This window comes from Triturus cristatus, chromosome 10, assembly GCF_964204655.1.
Source record: "Triturus cristatus chromosome 10, aTriCri1.1, whole genome shotgun sequence".
NCBI classification, from domain to species: domain Eukaryota; kingdom Metazoa; phylum Chordata; class Amphibia; order Caudata; family Salamandridae; genus Triturus; species Triturus cristatus.
The window spans coordinates 4,347,947-4,371,816 of NC_140593.1; the positions used below are offsets into that span (position 1 = coordinate 4,347,947).

General features: G+C 52.3%; 1 protein-coding gene across 1 annotated transcript in view; it reads right to left on the reverse strand.

The window, feature by feature from the left end:
• Nucleotides 1–23,870, reverse strand: part of LOC146788702 (fatty acyl-CoA hydrolase precursor, medium chain-like) — a 652,575-nt gene that overhangs the window by 534,947 nt on the left and 93,758 nt on the right. The window lies entirely within an intron of this gene.

Genomic DNA, 23,870 nt, shown 5'->3' on the forward strand with positions numbered 1-23,870 from the left:
TTGCTGTGAGCCTGAAGGACAAGACCCCCCTCGTGAAGTGTGGGATCCCGGATGCCGCCTCGCCCTTCTAAAAAGAGCCGCTGAAGTCCCGCACCCGTCTTCACGAAAAGAAACAAGGTACTGTACTTACGAACTCGACCGCGAGCTCGCATCGGATCCAGGGTCCGCACCGTTCTGTTTTCCCTGTCATCTGACGCGTGCCTCCCGGTTGCCGCTTCAGCGCGAAGTGCGCGGAGGCCCGCAGTTCACCTTGTTGTCCGCCTAAGAACTTTCCGTATAAAGAGAACTTTCCGCATTCATAGAAATTGTGTCCCCACCGTTTCACCGTTTCAGGGCCTTGTACTAAATCTACTGAATTCATATAAAAGCCTTATTTTTGTATACAACCTGATTGGTGTCCGTTTGTGGTGCATGCAAGGGATTTACTGTATGTCTAATTGCAATTGCTTAACCGTGTACACCTGAGGTTTAGCCTTGACTGCTCACGCCACGCACCTAGAGGGTGAGCAGGGGTTATTCTGAGGAGTCATCCTTCGCCCTGACTAGAAGTAAAGGGTCCCTGCTTGTCGCTGGCCCTTGCCTGCGCCAACCAGAGTCCCCTCATTTCTAACAGTTCTGGTGAGCTTTGCAGCAAAGCTCGGAGGGGCTTTACGTTGCTCGGCATCAGTTCTGATGAAGCTGGCAGATGTGCAATGAGGCTCTGCAGGGCTTTTTATCACACTGCGTCAATTCCAATGAGGCTGGCAGCGTTGCTGCGAGGCACTGTGGGCTTCACGTCACTGCACCTTTATCCTCACTTCCAGAACTCTAGATGCAGCACTTGGAGGCTTAGGACTCACGGCAGGCAGAGTCACGGTGCAGGTTCAAGTGGGTTGAAGCCTTTTTTGTCCCTATGGAACTGATCAGGAGGCTAACCAACTAGCCCTTGCAGTCACTTTGGTGGTCCTGGGTTCATGATACAGGTCCAGTCCTTCTCATTCAGGCAAAAGACGCGCAGATGATGGACGAAATGCAGAGCAAATCAAACATTCACCCCCAGTCAATAGATCTGAGTTAAATTCATCGTTCTTTTGCTCACCGTGCCACCCCAGTTTAGACCTGGCCATATGCAAATAAGACTTGATCCTGTGCCTCGTGGGAACAGTCCAGCCCGATCTGTCAAGCCAGGTCCTCCCTGGACCAGAAACAAGTATCCTGGGACCGGTTTCGGGGCATCACCTCTCATCAGCCAGGCTAGCTTTAATCCAATTGCAGAGTGAGCCCGGGACCCACGTCTGAGCATACCCAGTGCACTTAGAGCAAGAAAGCAAAAGACACATAATTGATGGACAGAATGAATAGCAAATCAAACATTCACCACCAAAAAACTATGGATTTAGGTCCAGATCTCTGTACTGGGATGAATGTAAGACATTGTGCTGCATTCTGTCCATCAATTGTTGTTTTTGCATTTGCCACCCCGAGTGGGACGGGTATGCCCAGACGTGGGTCCCGTGCTTTCCATGCCACTGGAGTCAAGCTATCCTGGCTGATAAGGGCTGAAAGCCTGAAAAAGGTCCTAGGATGCTTGTTTCCAGTCCAGGGAGGACCTGGCCTGCCAGTTCGGGCTGAACTGTTCCCATTGGGCGCAGGGTAAAGACTGATTTGCATATGGCTGGGTTTAAACTGGAGTGGCATGGGGAACCAAAAAACGTGGATTTAGGCCCAGATCTCTGTACTGGGGTTAATGTATGACATTGTGCTGCATTCTGTCCGTCTATTGTTCTTTTTGCATTTCTCATTCAGGCAGCAGAGTAGCAGGGCGGCCCTGGTTGCATCAGAGCAGCACAGCTGTCCTTCTGAGTCTTCCACGGGTGCAGAGATTCACTGAGGAGCTGGGTCTGAGGACCCACTGTTTATCCTTGGTGTCAGCTTTGAAGATGACGTTTCTAGAGGCTTCCATCCGCAATGTGTTTGGAATTTCCTTCCTCCCAGCCCTGGCCCCAGCTTGACTAGTGGCACAAAAGACTAGTGTTAAAACCCTTGTGAGTGTGCTGAGGCAGAGTTTTTGTGATGTGCAGGTTTTGGGGGTGACAGCTCTACTCCCTATTAAGTCAGAGATGTCCCATCCTGCCAACATCTATTCCCCCTTTGTCTAACTGTGTGGGAGTAATACACAAAGACCAAATGCCAACTATATCTGGTCATGTGACCCAGGATACAGGCAGCTAGCGCCCAATGGTAGGGACAAGAAAATGCCAACTTTCTAAGAGTGGCATTTTCAGAATTGTGACTTCAAATCCAACTTTACCATTAAATAGGGTTTTAAATTGCAATTCTTTAGAGTCCAAACTTGATAGTCCTACTGGCTCCCAATTGAAAGTTACAACATATTAAATGTAGTACGGTAACCCAATGTTATCCTGTGGGAGAGATAGGCCTTGCAGTAGTGAAAAATGAATTTAAGAAATGTTCACTACTAGGACATGTCAAACTAAAAAGTGCATATTCAAATTTTTAAATACACTGCACCCTTTCCTCTGATCTGTTTATGACTAACCCTAGGAGTGACTTTTATGTATTTAAAAGGAAGATTTAGGCCTGGTTAAAGGTTTATGTTACAGGATGGAAATGGCAGTTTAAAACTGCACCCACAGGCTGCAGTAGCAGCCTTGAGACATGTTTGAGCCACTACTTACATGCGTGGCATTATCAGTGCTGCAGGCCCACTAGTAGCATTTATTTACAGGCCCTGAGTGTAGGAGAGTAGGATCTGCTTCACATGGGTACCCCCACTTTTTGCTGGTGTTTCACTGTTTTTCGACCTTAGTCTGGCTGTGGCCCTGCTAATCAGGCCCACAGCATAGCTGCTTCCTCTCTAAAATGGTTTGCATGTACATTAGGTACATATCTAATTGGATTCTGGAGTGCCTTATAAGCCCCTAGTATATGGTATACTATGTATCTAGGGCATAGGTACCTCAGAGGCCTACCAGGGGCTGCAGCATGTATTATGCCACCCCTGGGAAGCACTCCAAAATGGCACCACAAGTCTGCTACGGCAGCCTGGGTAATGGTGTGCTTGCACCCCTTACTGTGGTATAGGCTACCTATATTACTACTGTTAGAAATGAGGGGGCTCTGGTTGACGCAGGTGTGAACCCACAACAAGCAGGGACCCTTTACTTCTTGTCAGGGCGAAGGATGACTTCCCAGAATAACCCCTGCTCACCCTCTAGGTGCGTGGCGCGAGCAGTCTAGGCTAAGTCTCAGGCGTACACGGTTAAGCAAATGCAATTACACATACAGTAAACCCCTTTCATGCACCACAAACGGACACCAATCAGGAAGTATATAAAAATAAGCTTTTATGTAGATTCAGCAGATTCAAATACAAGGCCCAGTAACGTTGAACTGATGGGGCCACAATTCTTGGAAATACGGTAAAGTTCTCTTTGTGTTACGGAAAGTTCTTTAGGCGGGCACAAGGTAACTGTAGGCCTCAGCGTACTTTGTGCTGAGGCAGCGCCCCGGAAGCACACAGCAGATGACAGGGAAATAAGAACGTTGCGGACCCTGGATCCGATGCGAGCTCGCGGTCGAGTTCGTAAGTACAGTACCTTGTTTCTTGACGCAAAGGCGGGTGCGGGATTTCAGCGGCTCTTCGACAGAAGAGCGAGGCGGCGTCCGGGGCTCCCACACTTCACGAGGGTGTCTGATCCTCAGGCTCACGACAAGAGCGGGGTGTTGTAGGTGGCGGGTGAACAAAGCGGGGCAGCCGGGCACGCAGATGCGTCCGGGCCGTCCGAGGCTTGGAGATGCTCACAAACGCCGATTCCGGCGGGAGGGTGAAGGTGCACAGCGAGCCTCCACGAGCGAGGTGACGGGGCAGCCCAGCACAGCGTAGGGGGAGCGGCTCCGATCGAGCGAGGCTCTTCCCAAGGCGGGGGCGGCTAAACAGTCCTGGTCACGGCTCAGGGAGGGACTGGGCACGAGGGTCACAGCTCCGGCGAGGGAAAGGACACCACAGTCCAGCAGCAGGCGAGTGAAGATCAGGTAGAGCCCAATGGTCCTGGGGCTCAGTTCAGGGGGCAAGCTCCGTTCCAAGCCCTTGGAGATCGTTTTGGAAAAGCACAAGTCTTGAAAGTAAAAGTAAAAGTAAAAGTCTTCAGCAACAGTTTCTCTTCTCTCCTTTGGCAGCAAGGTCACCACTGCAGGCCAATCCCCCAGGATAGGGACAGTCTTCCTCCTACGGCTTTCCCGGTGCCTCCTCCTCAGGCAGAGATTCTTCTTGGTCAAAAGCGGATCTAGTTTCTTAGGAGCAGGGCTCCTCCATTTATACCACAAATCTTTTGTTCTCCCAGGCCAGGGGGGCCCTTGCCTAGTTCAGTCCGGTTTCTGAGCACTTTGTTTACGTGATGCAGGCTTCTTCTTTCAGAGTGCAGGGCAGAGTCATCAGACGCTCCACAGGGGGTGGAGCCGGCATCAAGGTAGCGGAGCACTGTCCTATTCAGAACCTAGGAGCACTCCTCCCACCCATCTACCTGTCGATCGTCCTATTCATACCAGGCTACCTAGCCCTGCCCATCTGGGTTCCCCCCAGCCCTGTCACTCACACCAGCCAGACATCAGATACACATCACGCAGAGGCGGCTGAAATGTTTAGGCAAGCAAAGGCCGACTTTCTAAAAGCGGCATTTGCAAACCCGGAATATTAAAATAAACCTTGCGAAAAGATGTACCTTATTATTCCGAGTTCAGGCATACTAAACTCGATCTCCTACCATGTTCCCTGGGTCGGTTAGGATCATAGGGTGTAATAATCCAGGCCGCCCATACTGGCCTATGAGAACAGGGTAGCCTTGCAGTAGTGAACAACAAGATGGCGGTAATTCACTACTAGGACATGCCACGCATCCGGGCTTGTCCTACCTTAGGCTTACAACGCACCCTGCCCGGGGCCTACCAGAGGGGTGACTAACATGCAGCTAAGGGAAGGTTTTAGGGACTGGCAAGTGTGGGCACTTGTCGGTCGGCGTGTCAGTGCCAGACTGCACGCAGGTTCTGCGATGGCAGACCTTAGACGTATTTTACCGGCCGCTTCTGTGGGTGGCACAACCCGTGCTGCAAGCCCACCAGCGGTGTTCGTATTTACATGCCCTGGCGCCCCTGGCGCACTTTACTGGGGTCTGATAGTAAACCAAACAATCCAATCATGTAATCCAACCAACATATACAATTTACATAGGGAGCACTCGCACCGCGACACTGGTTGGCAGTGGCACAGCGCGCTGAGCGGCCAACACCATAAAAACACATGAGGCACAGTGACAAAAAGAGGGAGGGAGACTCACGCCAAGGTGCCAGGTCTAACACGTGTCCCCTCCAGCTGAAAAGTGGGGAGAACTACCCTACCCCAGGGAGTTCCTCATCACTAAGGCGGAAAAATCTGGACAGACCGTCAGCATTGGCGTGATCTGTACCAGGGCGATGTTCCACCGTGAAATCCATACCCTGTAGGGAAATGGACCACCTCAACAGCTTTGGATTCTCACCCCTCATATGCATCAACCATCTGAGGGGCCTGTGGTCCGTCTGAACCCGGAAGTGAGACCCAAACAAGTAGGGTCTTAGCTTCTTCAGCGCCCAGACGCTCAATAGCACTCCACCTTTGTTCCCGTGGAAGTAACCTCCTGCTAAGAAAGGCTACGGGTTGATCTAGGCCCTCCTCATTAATCTGTGAAAGAACGGCCCCCACACCATGCTCTGAAGCGTCTGTCTGAACGTGTAACGCCCTGAACGTCTCAGGATCGTTTAACAGACACGACAATGAGGACGCAACCACTAGTGAAGGGTTAGTTGTTTTAATGAAGGCAAATATAATACAAAGAATAAACAAAAGTTATAGTCACTGGAATCCTCCAGGCTAAGTACGTTACCAGCCCACAGCACGGATGGTCCTAACCGTCCTCTGCATATACGCCGGTCCCGGCGTATGCCAACAGAGGGCAGAAATGAAATGGCCGACAATGCCAATCGGTAGGCTGTGAGGGGCACGAAGAGTGTTGGGGAGAATTGAGGAGTCAGGGAAACACCCAGCCGGGGTCTCTACCTGAAGGGAGCAGCCGCTCAACCTCTTCCTCAGACTGCACCGGGACGCGGAGTCACCTCCTGGTGATGCGTCACCGATACCCCAATCACAAGCAAGAAGACTGAACCGAGAGCAGCCGCTCGATCGATCCTGTGGACTTCCGAGTCTGTAACGCGGCAAACACCTCCTGGTGTGCGTTACAGCTGGCAGTCCCTGTGTCTCTGGTCGGGCTGGGAGTTACGACTCCAACCAGCAAAAGCGCCACTGCGCTTGGACTCAGCCGAGTCAAAAAGCGAAGCTCAATGGTTGACCGGTAGAGCTTCCGGGTCCTTCACAGGTGACGATGGGGCAAGACACGGCCCAGGGAGTAACGACTCGACCTACCTCCGTTCTTGCCTTACTGGAGCACCACTCCGGAACACTGCTCTTCACGAAGCAGGTACGTCGGTGTGAACACAATATCCGACAGCGTTGTACCTCCCGGTTCCTCCCTTTATAGGGAGTGTTTTCCTTGAGTTATGTAACAGCTCTCCTGTTTACATAAGGGCGTGTTTCCTTGAGTTATGTAACAGCTCTCCTGTTTACATAAGGGCGTGTTTCCCTTGAGTTATGTAACAGCTCTCCTGTTTACATAAGGGCGTGTTTTCCTTGAGTTATGTAACAGCTCTCCTGTTTACATAAGGGCGTGTTTCCCTTGAGTTATGTAACAGCTCTCCTGTTTACATAACCTCTCAACCGCTAAGCATCCTGGGAGATGTAGTCCGTTTTCGCCGGTTACCGTTTTCCTCCCCTCGTATGACAGGAATTCTTGACAGAACGATAAACTCTTTGGAGAAGTTGGGAGCCAAGAGCACGGGCGCCGTGCACATAGCAGTTTTCAAGGCCTCAAAAGCTTTCTGACAGGTGTCAGTCCAGATCACTTTCCTGGGCTGCTTCTTCGAAGTCAACGCTGTCAAGGGGGCAACCATGTTGCCATACCCCTTGACAAACCTCCTGTAGTACCCGGTGAGACCTAGGAAGGCTCTCACCTCCGTCTGGGTTTTGGGCGCCTCCCAATTCAGGATGGTTTCTATCTTGGGCTGAAGGGGTGCCACCTGGCCACTCCCAACTTGGTGTCCCAAGTACACCACGGAACCCTGCCCGATCTGGCACTTACTCGCCTTGATCGTGAGGCCTGCCTTGCGCAGCGCCATCAACACTTCCCAGAGGTGACGCAAGTGTTCCTCCCAAGTGGAGCTGAACACGGCGATGTCATCCAGGTAGGCTGCACTGAACGAATCCAGCCCAGCCAACACCTGGTTGACCAATCTCTGGAAGGTGGCAGGGGCATTCTTCATCCCAAATGGCATAACCCGGAACTGGTAGTGCCCATCTGGGGTGGAAAATGCTGACCTCTCTTTGGCCCCCTCGGTCAAGGCGATCTGCCAATACCCAGACGTTAAATCAAACGTGCTGAGGTAGTTGGCAGCCCCTAGCCGATCGATGAGCTCATCAGCTCTGGGGATGGGGTGTGCGTCGGTCCTAGTGACCGAATTGAGTCCTCTGTAGTCCACACAGAACCGGAGTTCGGGTGTGGCTCCCGGCGCTGCAGCCTTTGGGACCAAGACCACGGGGCTGGCCCAAGGACTGCTAGAAGACTCAATTACCCCGAGTGCAAACATCTTGGAGACCTCCTCCTTGATGCATGTCCTCACCCTGTCAGTCACCCTGTAGGCCTTGTGCCGCACAGGTGGGCTATCCCCAGTGTCCACATCATGGACGCACCAATCAGTGACACCAGGGACCAGGGAAAACAGGTCAGAAAACTGTCCCAGCAACTGGCGACAATCATTCTGTTGCTCAGGGGTCAGGGTGGAAGAGAGGATGACACCATCCACTGACCCATCTTGCTCCTTGGCTGACAGGAGGTCATGAAGAGGTTCTGTCTCCTCTTCCATTCCAGCATCTGTTGCCAAGAGCATGCCCACTTGGGACCTCTCCAAGTGGGGCTTGAGGCAGTTGACATGTAGGACCCTTAAGGGGTTCCTAGGAGACTTCAGGTCCACCACGTAGGTAACAGGACTCTTGCGCTCCACCACCTCAAAGGGACCGGTCCACTTATCCTGGAGCGCACACGGCTCCACGGGGGCCAAGACCCATACTTTCTGTCCAGGCTGAAGCTCTACCAGAGTGGCATTCTGGTCGTACCACCGCTTCATCTCCTCCTGGCTGGCTTCCAGATTCGCCTCAGCAAGTTGCCTGAATCGCCTAGTCTGATTCCTGAAGGCCAGCATGTAACTATATACATTCTGGGGAGGCTTCCTGGGAGATTGCTCCCAGCCTTCTTTGACCAGACTTAGAGGTCCTCTGACTGGGTGACCATACAGAAGCTCAAAGGGACTGAACCCCAGAGACTTCTGTGGCACCTCACGGTAAGCGAAGAGAAGGCATGGTAAGAGGACGTCCCACTTACGCCTCATGGCTCCTTCTAGGCCCATTATCATGCCTTTGAGGGTTCGGTTGAATCTCTCAACTAACCCGTTTCCTTGGGGGTTGTAAGGGGTGGTGAACTTGTAGGTTACACCACACTCTTGCCAAAGAGATTTCATGTACTTGGACATGAAATTGGTACCTCGGTCGGACACCACTTCTAGAGGGAATCCCACTCGGGAGAAAATTCCCATCAGTGCCCGTCCCACCACGGGGGCCGTCACTGTCCTTAGAGGAATGGCTTCCGGGTACCGGGTGGCATGGTCCACCAGGACCAGGATGAACCTATTGCCCATCGCTGTCCTGGGGTCCAGGGGCCCTACAATGTCAATCCCCACTCGCTGGAATGGGGTACCGACCACAGGGAATGGCTGGAGTGGAGCCTTCTGCTTCCTTCCACTCTTTCCACTTGCCTGGCAAGTCTGGCATGTCCTGCAGTGAGTATCTGAACTCCTGCGCATTTGAGGCCAATAAAAGTGGGTGACAAGCCTTTCAAAGGTCTTGTCCTGCCCCAAATGCCCAACCAATGGCACATCGTGAGCCAGCCCCAGTAGGAAGGCTCTGAAGTCCTGGGGGACCACCAGCGCACGGCCTGACCCAGGCTCAGCAACCTTAGGCTCTGTATATAGGAGGTCGTTCTCCCAGTAAACGAAATGTGATCCTGACTGATCACCTGCGGCCTGGTCTGCAGCCTGCTGCCGCATACCCACGAGAGAAGGGCACTCCTTCTGTGCCTTGCAAAAGTCCTCCCTGGTGGGACCCCCTTCCTGCTGCCAATGGGTCAGCTCCGGCAGGTCTCCCAGTTCAGCTATCTGCTCCCCTGTAGGCTCCAGGGCATCCCCCTCAAGGTCTGCTTCCTCCTGGACCGTGGGAACTTCAGGGGCCGGCTTCCCGCGCCCCTTGCTCCTTCTCTCTGAGGCCGGTTCCTGGGCCTCCCTCTCAGGCTCCAGGACCTCTTGAGTACCTCTACTGGCTGCCATGGACCGTGTGGTGACACACGCCCAATCCGGCATACCCAACATCTCCAGGTGAGCACTCCGCTCCACCTTAGCCCAAGGTGAGCTCTCCAAATCGTTCCCTAACAAACAGTCTACAGGCATGGCGGGCCTCACAGCTACCTGAAGAGTACCAGAGACCCCCCCCCCACTCAAAGGGAACCTGAGCCACCTTGCAGTGTCTCTCTGTGTTGTCAGCGGCAACAACGGGATAGAAAGCATTGGGGACCACCTGCTCCTGAGACACCAGGTGACACCTGACAGCCGTCACACTGGCTCCTGTATCTCTAAGAGCTTCCACTCTATGGCCATTTATGGTCACCCACTGCCTGTACTTCTTAGTGTTCTCAGGCAGCTGGGTTGGAGGGACCACTTCACGGTCTCCTAGCGAGACCAGGGACATCTCTGCGGGACCTCACCCACCTTGGACATCCCTCTCCTCCCCCAAGGCTACACTAGTCACCTGCCGGGGTGGAGCACCAGTGGGTGCTGGTTTACCAAACAATGGACACTTTACATCAGAGGCAAAATGCCCCAAATTGTTACACCTGTAACATCTTACGGGCCCCTTTGGAACAGGAGGGCCTGTCGGGGCCCCGGTCGGTTTCTGGGGTGGGGGAGGCTGAGAACCCTTCCCTTGGTTCCCTTGGGGACTATTTTGGGGCCCTTTTTGGAACTGCTTCTGTTTACCCCTGTCCCCCCCACTCTTCTGCTGGGGACCCTGCCCACCTTTGGCGGAATCTCCCACGGTACCCTTGTGGACCCTGGTACTGACCCAGCGGTCCGCCTCCTCAGCAAGCTTCCTCGGGTTAGTCAGCTTACTATCTATCAGGTGCTGGCGTAGCTCAGGAAAACAATTACTGGACAAGTGCTCCCATGCCATTAGATCAAGAAGCCCTTGATAATCGTTCACCTTACTACCCTTCACCCAACCATCCAGCGCTCTGCAAAAGAAAGTCACATACTCCACATACGTACTATTGGGAATCTTAGTGCAACCCCTGAACCTCTGTCTATATAACTCAGGGGTCAACCCATACCTAGCCATCAATGCTTCCTTCATATGGGCATAAGAATTACGAACATCAACAGGTAAATCTAACAGTGTGTCCCGCCCTTCACTCAGGAACCGTCCCCACAACCCCGCTCCCCAATCTTTCTCAGGGACCCGGTGGGAAGACATGGCTACCTCGTAGGCTCTGAACCACTGCCCGATGTCGTCATTCCTGAAGAACTCCTTCACTACATCCTTGGGAATATAAACTCTTGGTTCCGCCGGTACTGGCGGTGTGCTGCCACCAGAGGGATTAAGCTCCAAACTTTTTGCTTTCAGCTCCAGCTCCCTCAGCTTCATGTCATGCTCTAATTGTAGTTTCTTTTCTTCCATGGCTAATCTTTGTTTTTCCATATCCATCTGCCCATGAAGTTTTGCCATTTCCACCTCGTGTGCCCGGGTTGCTGCCCTGTCTGCCAATTCTTCTGGCGACAGGCCTCTGCCAAACTCATGGACACTTTCTGGTGGAACCACTTCCACCTGATTCTCTGGTGCCTTTGACTCATACCAGGCCCTCAGCGCCTTCACAAATTGTTCCTTCTTTTTCAATCCAGTTTGGGCAATCCTGAACTTGGAGCAAAGACCTTTCAAGTCTTCATTGGTACGATTCAGAAGCGCGTCTTCTTCCCAATCTACGTCTTCAAATCCAGAGATTATGGAAGCCGCCCTTCCGGCTGAAAGTGAACCAGGCATGGCTCTAACAACGGAGACTCTTGGCAAAACAAAAACAAATGCTAGACTTGTGGCTGTGTTACTGGTCTGCTCTCACTACGTGGTGATTAGTGATACACTATACGCAAACCACAAATGCAAATCCGTAAATCCTCACCGCTGCCACCAATGTTAGAAATGAGGGGGCTCTGGTTGACGCAGGTGTGAACCCACAACAAGCAGGGACCCTTTACTTCTTGTCAGGGCGAAGGTTGACTCCCCAGAATAACCCCTGCTCACCCTCTAGGTGCGTGGCGCGAGCAGTCTAGGCTAAGTCTCAGGCGTACACGGTTAAGCGAATGCAATTACACATACAGTAAACCCCTTTCATGCACCACAAACGGACACCAATCAGGAAGTATATAAAAATAAGCTTTTATGTAGATTCAGCAGATTCAAATACAAGGCCCAGTAACGTTGAACTGATGGGGCCACAATTCTTGGAAATACGGTAAAGTTCTCTTTGTGTTACGGAAAGTTCTTTAGGCGGGCACAAGGTAACTGTAGGCCTCAGCGTACTTTGTGCTGAGGCAGCGCCCCGGAAGCACACAGCAGATGACAGGGAAATAAGAACGTTGCGGACCCTGGATCCGATGCGAGCTCGCGGTCGAGTTCGTAAGTACAGTACCTTGTTTCTTGACGCAAAGGCGGGTGCGGGATTTCAGCGGCTCTTCGACAGAAGAGCGAGGCGGCGTCCGGGGCTCCCACACTTCACGAGGGTGTCTGATCCTCAGGCTCACGACAAGAGCGGGGTGTTGTAGGTGGCGGGTGAACAAAGCGGGGCAGCCGGGCACGCAGATGCGTCCGGGCCGTCCGAGGCTTGGAGATGCTCACAAACGCCGATTCTGGCGGGAGGGTGAAGGTGCACAGCGAGCCTCCACGAGCGAGGTGACGGGGCAGCCCAGCACAGCGTAGGGGGAGCGGCTCCGATCGAGCGAGGCTCTTCCCAAGGCGGGGGCGGCTAAGCAGTCCTGGTCACGGCTCAGGGAGGGACTGGGCACGAGGGTCACAGCTCCGGCGAGGGAAAGGACACCACAGTCCAGCAGCAGGCGAGTGAAGATCAGGTAGAGCCCAATGGTCCTGGGGCTCAGTTCAGGGGGCAAGCTCCGTTCCAAGCCCTTGGAGATCGTTTTGGAAAAGCACAAGTCTTGAAAGTAAAAGTAAAAGTAAAAGTCTTCAGCAACAGTTTCTCTTCTCTCCTTTGGCAGCAAGGTCACCACTGCAGGCCAATCCCCCAGGATAGGGACAGTCTTCCTCCTACGGCTTTCCCGGTGCCTCCTCCTCAGGCAGAGATTCTTCTTGGTCAAAAGCGGATCTAGTTTCTTAGGAGCAGGGCTCCGCCATTTATACCACAAATCTTTTGTTCTCCCAGGCCAGGGGGGCCCTTGCCTAGTTCAGTCCGGTTTCTGAGCACTTTGTTTACGTGATGCAGGCTTCTTCTTTCAGAGTGCAGGGCAGAGTCATCAGACGCTCCACAGGGGGTGGAGCCGGCATCGAGGTAGCGGAGCACTGTCCTATTCAGAACCTAGGAGCACTCCTCCCACCCATCTACCTGTCGATCGTCCTATTCATACCAGGCTACCTAGCCCTGCCCATCTGGGTTCCCCCCAGCCCTGTCACTCACACCAGCCAGACATCAGATACACATCACGCAGAGGGGGCTGAAATGTTTAGGCAAGCAAAGGCCGACTTTCTAAAAGCGGCATTTGCAAACCCGGAATATTAAAATAAACCTTGCGAAAAGATGTACCTTATTATTCCGAGTTCAGGCATACTAAACTCGATCTCCTACCATGTTCCCTGGGTCGGTTAGGATCATAGGGTGTAATAATCCAGGCCGCCCATACTGGCCTATGAGAACAGGATAGCCTTGCAGTAGTGAACAACAAGATGGCGGTAATTCACTACTAGGACATGCCACGCATCCGGGCTTGTCCTACCTTAGGCTTACAACGCACCCTGCCCGGGGCCTACCAGAGGGGTGACTAACATGCAGCTAAGGGAAGGTTTTAGGGACTGGCAAGTGTGGGCACTTGTCGGTCGGCGTGTCAGTGCCAGACTGCACGCAGGTTCTGCAATGGCAGACCTTAGACGTATTTTACCCGCCGCTTCTGTGGGTGGCACAACCCGTGCTGCAAGCCCACCAGCGGTGTTCGTATTTACATGCCCTGGCGCCCCTGGCGCACTTTACTGGGGTCTGATAGTAAACCAAACAATCCAATCATGGAATCCAACCAACATATACAATTTACATAGGGAGCACTCGCACCGCGACACTGGTTGGCAGTGGCACAGCGCGCTGAGCGGCCAACACCATAAAAACACATGAGGCACAGTGACAAAAAGAGGGAGGGAGACTCACGCCAAGGTGCCAGGTCTAACAACTACCATTATACAGACACATATAAACCTATAAGCCACTCCTATGGCAGGCCTTGACAATCCTGAAGGCAGAGTGCTTGGTTTTGTGTGAGAGGGTGCCCAAGCATGAGCTGAGCTCCTCTGCAGCCTTCAGAAATACTTCCTTATGGCTGTTCTGTGGTACAGCCATACCATATACTCTTAAGTGCATTATAACCTCGCGGTAAATGCTAACTTTGGAATGGCTGCATCAAAACATGTCGTGTTTGGTGTCAAACGCTTTGGAATACTACCCCCGCCAATTCTGGTGGCGGGGGTAGCATTCCACCCTTCTAGAGGGAGAGACATGTTCACACTGGCTAAACCCGGTAGGACTTTCCTGAGCCCTGGCATCACAAAATGGATGCCTCTGCCACAGAAACGGGTCTGGCCTCCTGCTGCTGATCGAAACTCCAGCAGAGGAGGCCCGGACAATAGGTTTCCTGTAGAGGGGAGGTGTAACCACCTCCCCAGACAGGCAGATGTGTATTGGGGCTGGGCGGGAGCACTCTCTGGTGCTTTGAAGTCCTGCACTGGGGGCACACAAGGTGTTCCTGTGCATAGTCCAGTTCAAACCGGTTGCAGGGGCTACCTGCCCCTGCTCTGGAGCGAAACTGGGCAAAGGAAATTGGTGTAACAACCCCTCTTTCCAAGCCCACCCATAGGTGGGGCCTTAGAGCTAGTCCATCTGCTAAACTTACTATAATTATAGGAATCCAGTCCCTAGGACTTGAGATTACCCTGGACGAAACTCTGCTACATATATCCTGGACCTTCGACGTTCTATCCTGACTAGAAGACTGAAGAAATCTTCCTTGGGGTGAAGGAGTGACTCCCCTGCTTGGCAGGCACCAAAGAAGCAACTGACCGGTCTGCATCGCTGAAGCTCCCACCGGACGCCGAAGTCTTTGCATCACCAGAGGTGGATTTCCAGACTTCCCCTGAAGCTACCCTGAGTCCATAGCAAAGCTGAGGCCCGTGGCTATTGTGGGTGACGTGGAACTATGAACCCTGGACACCGTGATCTTTTGCAGCAATAGCATCTTCCTGGTTGTCCTCGAAGTTGTGCTTTGGGTTCTGAGTAGGCTTAGCCTTGAGCACCTCTTGCACCAAAGATAGTTGGCCTCCACTCCACGAGTGACCCGTGGGCCAGCTTCAAGTGTGACTGCTTGAGGCTCCTTTGCGATCACTAGCCCGTTGACTAGCAGGTCCTCACGAAGGCAACTCCTTCTCTGCTTGTACTTTCCTGATTGCTCCAGACATGCCCTGACTTACCCTTGCTGGGTGAGTCCCTCAGACCTTGCTGGTCTGCACCACAGTCCTTTCTTTGAATTCCAGTGACTTGCTGTTGCCAAGGCTTGTTGGGTCCAATCTGGTCGCCGACACCGAAGCACTTGATAGACTTTGTGGCACAGCTGGAATCCGGCTCATGGACTTCATCGACGCCTCCTGGATCTCGTGGCTGAAGAGTCAAGACACCCATCAACTCACCTGAAGCACCCGACATCTGTGGGCATTGGTCCATCCTGCCCTCGGTCACTAGCAAGTGACCCAGACTCTGTCCCCTCTGCTTTCAGGTTCCTTACATCCTAGATCCAGGCTTGGATCTCTTCGGACACTTCTCCTCTTCACGGCAGCAGCAGTTCATTGCAGGCTTCCATTGCAATCGACGACGCGATCCGACACCAAAAGACACTTATGCACCCGGCTTCCCTGGGTGAGGTAACTCAAGTACTCCGGTACTCCCGTGGTTGCTAGCCCTAGAACTTTTTAAGTCCAAAAGGGTTTGGTCCTGACTCAATTCTAAGTGTCCCTAATCTTTAAAATTCCAACCTCGACATTGCCCATAGAAGATAACGGGAACCCGCGGTTGTGTTTACACACTGCATACAGTCCCCGTGGGTCCCCTGTGTCACTACCGTGGGTGGTTCCTTGGGGCCCAAATGTTTCTACAGGCTCTAGGCCTTGTGTCTATCCCAGTCATGGTTCTTATACCACTTTTTTAGTACATGGTTTGGTACGCCCCTAGGGCCCAAACGTGTATTTGTGCTATTACTGATGATTGCTATCTTGTAACATAAGTACTTCGAAATCCAGCCTCATAAAGAGACTAGAGGGGTGTGTTTTATCTTAAATACATATATTTTAAATATATACCGAGTGTGGTTGTCTTTTCATTTGATCATTCAAGAGATTATAGACTGGTAAAACAAGCTGCTTTACATTCCTTTAAGACTTACCCTGAAGGCTGCTCTCCATAGCTACCACTAGGATAGCTTTCAATAAAGGTTGTCTTTAACCTATCACCATAAGGGGTTTTTGGACTGATACAAGGTGCCCACTGGAACTAGTGGACGGCATATATCAGGCCACCTTCTCACAGAGGTCAGCACTTGAATCCTTGCAGGGGTCTCTCAGCCTTTCATCCGAAAGGTCAGCACTTTATTCCTGGCAGAGCTCTCTCAGCCTTTCACTGTCGAGGTCAGCACTTGAATCCTGGCGGGGGTCTCTCAGCCTTTCATCCTAGAGGTCAGCACTTGAATCCTGGCAGGACTCTCTCAGCCTTTCACTGTCGAGGTCAGCACTTGAATCCTGGCGGGGGTCTCTCAGCCTTTCATCCTAGAGGTAAGCACTTGAATCCTGGCAGGGCTCTCTCAGCCTTTCAGCACTTGAATCCTGGCAGGACTCTCTCAGCCTTTCATCCTAGAGATCAGCACTTGAATCCTGGCAGGACTCTCTCAGCCTTTCATCCTGGAGGTCAGGACTTAGACCCTGACAGGGCTCTCTCAGCCTTTCACTCTCGAGGTAGGGCTCTCTCAGCCTTTCATCCTAGAGGATGCCAGGATTCAAGTGCTGACCTCTAGGATGAAAGCCTGAGAGAGCCCTGCCAGGATTCAAGTGCTGACCTCTAGGATGAAAGGCTGAGAGAGCCCTGCCAGGATTCAAGTGCTGACCTCGAGAGTGAAAGGCTGAGAGAGCCCTGCCAGGATTCAAGTGCTGAAAGGCTGAGAGAGCCCTGCCAGGATTCAAGTGCTGAAAGGCTGAGAGAGCCCTGCCAGGATTCAAGTGCTTACCTCTAGGATGAAAGGATGAGATAGCCCTTCCAGGGTTCTAGTGCTGAAAGGCTGAGAGAGTCCTGCCAGGATTCAAGTGCTGACCTCTAGGATGAAATGCTGAGAGAGCCCTGCCAGGATTCAAGTGCTGACCTCGAGAGTGAAAGGCTGAGAGAGCCCTGCCAGGATTCAAGTGCTTACCTCTAGGATGAAAGGCTGAGAGAGCCCTGCCAGGATTCAAGTGCTTACCTCTAGGATGAAAGGCTGAGAGAGCCCTGCCAGGATTCAAGTGCTGACCTCTAGGATGAAAGGCTGAGAGAGCCCTGCCAGGATTCAAGTGCTTACCTCTAGGATGAAAGGCTGAGAGAGCCCTGCCAGGATTCAAGTGCTGACCTCTAGGATGAAAGGCTGAGAGAGCCCTGCCAGGATTCAAGAGCTGACCCCTAGGACGAAAGGCTGAGAGAGCCCTGCCAGGATTCAAGTGCTTGACCTCGAGGTCACATACAGAACTCAGCAGTGAACGATGAACTCATTGAGCCATTTCTGTATCAAGGTGTCCAACATCTGTCCAACATGTGACCCTCACCGTGGAGCGAAGCAACAGGGCACACAAGGTCTACCAAGAGTAAACTCCCCATTGAGCCCTCTCAGACTACAAGCCACCTAGGCCCCTTTTTTTTAGATACAACACTCCCAACATAAACCAAAACTTTTCACATTTAAAACAGTTCCCCATGTCTCAGGGTTCCCCAAACCAACAGAAACCAGCATAATCAGACCCATAAACATTAACTAGGATTGTCATCACTGAACATATTTCTACAAAGACCTGTGCCTACCAGAGCCTTCTTTCCTACCCACATTCACCCTACAAGTGCCCCTGCATACCAGGGCTCAACCCTACAACGTTGCATTGTGTTACAGGCTTCATGGAGCACATGCATTATTCTTTCATCTCCTTCAGGTCAGGCTGGAAGCCCCTTTAACACCATCATCAGGTGAATATCTGTTGATACAGAAGCCAACCGCTAAGGCGGATCGAAAGTGGAGTAAAGAGTTTGTACCTCAGGCACTGTTAGACAAACAGCATTACTCAGGCGGTGCCCCTCAAGATGCACAGAGCTGAAGCGTGCTCTTGTTCCTATAAAAAGGCGCTCCTAAACTGTGATTATTTCATATGACACTGATAGTTTAGGAATATAAGAAGTGGCGGAGAGTAATCAGTGAAATCTCACATTTCCCAACTAAAAAGGCAGTGGGCGGCAGAGTGAAAGGGTGAGAAGAGCAGGGTTGGGATGGCCAAGGCCGGGATGGCCAGGGCTGGGATGGTCAAGGTGGGATGGCCAAGGTGGGATGGCCAAGGTGTGATGGCCAAGGTTGGGATGGCCAAGGTGTGATGGCCAAGGTTGGGATGGCCAAGGTTGGATGGCAAAGGTTAGGATGTCCAAGGCTGGGATGGCCAAAGTGGGATGGCCAAGGCTGGGATGGCCAAGGTGGGATGGCCAAGGTTGGGATGGCCAAGGCAGGGATGTCCAAGGCTGGGATGTCCAAGGTGGGATGGCCAAGGCTGGGATGGCCAAAGCTGGGATGGTCAAGGTGGGATGGCCAAGGTGGGATGGCCAAGGTGTGATGGCCAAGGTTGGGATGGCCAAAGTGGGATGGGCAAGGCAGGGATGGCCACAGTCCTTTCTTTGAATTCCAGTGACTTGCTGTTGCCAAGGCTTGTTGGGTCCAATCTGGTCGCCGACACCGAAGCACTTGATAGACTTTGTGGCACAGCTGGAATCCGGCTCATGGACTTCATCGACGCCTCCTGGATCTCGTGGCTGAAGAGTCAAGACACCCATCAACTCACCTGAAGCACCCGACATCTGTGGGCATTGGTCCATCCTGCCCTCGGTCACTAGCAAGTGACCCAGACTCTGTCCCCTCTGCTTTCAGGTTCCTTACATCCTAGATCCAGGCTTGGATCTCTTCGGACACTTCTCCTCTTCACGGCAGCAGCAGTTCATTGCAGGCTTCCATTGCAATCGACGACGCGATCCGACACCAAAAGACACTTATGCACCCGGCTTCCCTGGGTGAGGTAACTCAAGTACTCCGGTACTCCCGTGGTTGCTAGCCCTAGAACTTTTTAAGTCCAAAAGGGTTTGGTCCTGACTCAATTCTAAGTGTCCCTAATCTTTAAAATTCCAACCTCGACATTGCCCATAGAAGATAACGGGAACCCGCGGTTGTGTTTACACACTGCATACAGTCCCCGTGGGTCCCCTGTGTCACTACCGTGGGTGGTTCCTTGGGGCCCAAATGTTTCTACAGGCTCTAGGCCTTGTGTCTATCCCAGTCATGGTTCTTATACCACTTTTTTAGTACATGGTTTGGTACGCCCCTAGGGCCCAAACGTGTATTTGTGCTATTACTGATGATTGCTATCTTGTAACATAAGTACTTCGAAATCCAGCCTCATAAAGAGACTAGAGGGGTGTGTTTTATCTTAAATACATATATTTTAAATATATACCGAGTGTGGTTGTCTTTTCATTTGATCATTCAAGAGATTATAGACTGGTAAAACAAGCTGCTTTACATTCCTTTAAGACTTACCCTGAAGGCTGCTCTCCATAGCTACCACTAGGATAGCTTTCAATAAAGGTTGTCTTTAACCTATCACCATAAGGGGTTTTTGGACTGATACAAGGTGCCCACTGGAACTAGTGGACGGCATATATCAGGCCACCTTCTCACAGAGGTCAGCACTTGAATCCTTGCAGGGGTCTCTCAGCCTTTCATCCGAAAGGTCAGCACTTTATTCCTGGCAGAGCTCTCTCAGCCTTTCACTGTCGAGGTCAGCACTTGAATCCTGGCGGGGGTCTCTCAGCCTTTCATCCTAGAGGTCAGCACTTGAATCCTGGCAGGACTCTCTCAGCCTTTCACTGTCGAGGTCAGCACTTGAATCCTGGCGGGGGTCTCTCAGCCTTTCATCCTAGAGGTAAGCACTTGAATCCTGGCAGGGCTCTCTCAGCCTTTCAGCACTTGAATCCTGGCAGGACTCTCTCAGCCTTTCATCCTAGAGATCAGCACTTGAATCCTGGCAGGACTCTCTCAGCCTTTCATCCTGGAGGTCAGGACTTAGACCCTGGCAGGGCTCTCTCAGCCTTTCACTCTCGAGGTAGGGCTCTCTCAGCCTTTCATCCTAGAGGATGCCAGGATTCAAGTGCTGACCTCTAGGATGAAAGCCTGAGAGAGCCCTGCCAGGATTCAAGTGCTGACCTCTAGGATGAAAGGCTGAGAGAGCCCTGCCAGGATTCAAGTGCTGACCTCGAGAGTGAAAGGCTGAGAGAGCCCTGCCAGGATTCAAGTGCTGAAAGGCTGAGAGAGCCCTGCCAGGATTCAAGTGCTGAAAGGCTGAGAGAGCCCTGCCAGGATTCAAGTGCTTACCTCTAGGATGAAAGGATGAGATAGCCCTTCCAGGGTTCTAGTGCTGAAAGGCTGAGAGAGTCCTGCCAGGATTCAAGTGCTGACCTCTAGGATGAAATGCTGAGAGAGCCCTGCCAGGATTCAAGTGCTGACCTCGAGAGTGAAAGGCTGAGAGAGCCCTGCCAGGATTCAAGTGCTTACCTCTAGGATGAAAGGCTGAGAGAGCCCTGCCAGGATTCAAGTGCTTACCTCTAGGATGAAAGGCTGAGAGAGCCCTGCCAGGATTCAAGTGCTGACCTCTAGGATGAAAGGCTGAGAGAGCCCTGCCAGGATTCAAGTGCTTACCTCTAGGATGAAAGGCTGAGAGAGCCCTGCCAGGATTCAAGTGCTGACCTCTAGGATGAAAGGCTGAGAGAGCCCTGCCAGGATTCAAGAGCTGACCCCTAGGACGAAAGGCTGAGAGAGCCCTGCCAGGATTCAAGTGCTTGACCTCGAGGTCACATACAGAACTCAGCAGTGAACGATGAACTCATTGAGCCATTTCTGTATCAAGGTGTCCAACATCTGTCCAACATGTGACCCTCACCGTGGAGCGAAGCAACAGGGCACACAAGGTCTACCAAGAGTAAACTCCCCATTGAGCCCTCTCAGACTACAAGCCACCTAGGCCCCTTTTTTTTAGATACAACACTCCCAACTTAAACCAAAACTTTTCACATTTAAAACAGTTCCCCATGTCTCAGGGTTCCCCAAACCAACAGAAACCAGCATAATCAGACCCATAAACATTAACTAGGATTGTCATCACTGAACATATTTCTACAAAGACCTGTGCCTACCAGAGCCTTCTTTCCTACCCACATTCACCCTACAAGTGCCCCTGCATACCAGGGCTCAACCCTACAACGTTGCATTGTGTTACAGGCTTCATGGAGCACATGCATTATTCTTTCATCTCCTTCAGGTCAGGCTGGAAGCCCCTTTAACACCATCATCAGGTGAATATCTGTTGATACAGAAGCCAACCGCTAAGGCGGATCGAAAGTGGAGTAAAGAGTTTGTACCTCAGGCACTGTTAGACAAACAGCATTACTCAGGCGGTGCCCCTCAAGATGCACAGAGCTGAAGCGTGCTCTTGTTCCTATAAAAAGGCGCTCCTAAACTGTGATTATTTCATATGACACTGATAGTTTAGGAATATAAGAAGTGGCGGAGAGTAATCAGTGAAATCTCACATTTCCCAACTAAAAAGGCAGTGGGCGGCAGAGTGAAAGGGTGAGAAGAGCAGGGTTGGGATGGCCAAGGCCGGGATGGCCAGGGCTGGGATGGTCAAGGTGGGATGGCCAAGGTGGGATGGCCAAGGTGTGATGGCCAAGGTTGGGATGGCCAAGGTGTGATGGCCAAGGTTGGGATGGCCAAGGTTGGATGGCAAAGGTTAGGATGTCCAAGGCTGGGATGGCCAAAGTGGGATGGCCAAGGCTGGGATGGCCAAGGTGGGATGGCCAAGGTTGGGATGGCCAAGGCAGGGATGTCCAAGGCTGGGATGTCCAAGGTGGGATGGCCAAGGCTGGGATGGCCAAAGCTGGGATGGTCAAGGTGGGATGGCCAAGGTGGGATGGCCAAGGTGTGATGGCCAAGGTTGGGATGGCCAAAGTGGGATGGGCAAGGCAGGGATGGCCAAGGTGGGATGGCCAAGGCTGGGATGGCCAAGGCTGGGATGGCCAAGGTGGGATGGCCAAAGTTGGATGGCAAAGGTTAGGATGTCCAAGGCTGGGATGGCCAAGGTGGGATGGCCAAGGCTGGGATGGCCAAGGTGGGATGGCCAAGGTTGGGATGGCCAAGGCAGGGATGTCCAAGGCTGGGATGTCCAAGGTGGGATGCCCAAGGTGGGATGGCCAAGGCTGGGATGGCCAAGGTGGGATGGCCAAGGCTGGGATGGCCAAGGTTGGATGGCAAAGGTTAGGATGTCCAAGGCTGGGATGGCCGAGGTGGGATGGCCAAGGCTGGGATGGCCAAGGTGGGATGGCCAAGGTTGGGATGGCCAAGGCTGGGATGGCCAAGGTGGGATGGCCAAGGCTGGGATGACCAAGGTGAGATAGCCAAGGCTGGGATGGCCAAGATGGGATGGCCAAGGCTGGGATGGCCAAGGTTGGATGGCAAAGGTTAGGATGTCCAAGGCTGGGATGGCCAAGGTGGGATGGCCAAGGCTGGGATGGCCAAGGTGGGATGGCCATGGTTGGGATGGCCAAGGCAGGGATGTCCAAGGCTGGGATGTCCAAGGTGGGATGGCCAAGGTGGGATGGCCAAGGCTGGGATCGCCAAGGATGGGATGGACAAGGTGGGATGGCCAAGGCTGGGATGGCCAAGGTTGGATGGCCAAGGCTGGGATGGGCAAAGTGGGATGGGCAAGGCTGGGATGGCCAAGGTGGGATGGCCAAGGCTGGGATGGCCAAGGCGGGGATGGCCAAGGTGGGATGACCATGGCTGGGATGGCCAAGGTGGGATGGCCAAGACTGGGATGGCCAAGACTGGGATGGCCAAGGTGGGATGGCCAAGGCTGGGATGGCCAAGGTTGGATGGCAAAGGTTAGGATGTCCAAGGCTGGGATGGCCGAGGTGGGATGGCCAAGGCTGGGATGGCCAAGGTGGGATGGCCAAGGTTGGGATGGCCAAGGCGGGATGGCCAAGGCTAAGATGGCCAAGGCTAAGATGGCCAAGGCTGGGATGGACAAGGTGGGATGGCCAAGGCTGGGATGGCCAAGGCTGGGATGACCACTGCCTACGTTTGTGAGTTACAAATAGTAGTAAATTTGCACCCCCTCAACAAGTACATCTATGGGTGCCGATTTACTACCTTTGAGGTAAATCATTCACTATATATATATATTTAAGATCCTGATGCAAAAAATGAACAAGTTGACAAGTTAAAAACTCTTAGTGAAATGAGAATGATGAGAAAACAAGCACTGACATAGCAGACCGACTCAGGGCTCCCAGCCCAACCACCAAACCAGGAATGCATTGTGTCCCACCCCAAACACTCCACCGAAGCTACGCCCCTGCCCTACCCACCTGGGCCAGGTCGTTCTCTTTGGGAGCTCATGATTATGGTCACGCACACCCTGCTCTGGGGTCACTTATTTTAAATGTATTTTCACTGCACACCCTCTTCTTCATCTCTGCTACAAGAAGCCTTGATGGTAGAGTTGCCAAATCAGTGCATGTGGGCATGGCTCCAGGTTTTCAGACCTCATCTATTACAAATCATTTTTTCAAGTGACTGATGGTCCCATTTATTAACTCCGAGTCACAATCAAAGGAGGGCACACTAGCAAATGATTAGGGCGAGCCAAGCCAGAGCTAAGCCATGGATCTGGCTTGACTCTAAGAGTCCGTGCTGTAGTCCTATAAACCCTAAATGTAGCCGAGATTCTAATTACAGAAGAAGCAACATTATAGATTTTAATATTAAGCATAAGAGATACTTGTATATCGCATATCCTGAACTCAAGTATTTAAAAACGCACTCATATGTGATAATAAAGTCAAAGGGGGCTTTGTGAAATGAAATATTTGCCTAGGATCACAAAATTTGGACAAGTGGGGAAGTTGGAATCATTCCAGGTTATCTGGTTTCACGTTTTGAAATTCTTCCATCAGGGCCTCATTACACATAGGATGTTGTTTTGCTGTTTTTCACCA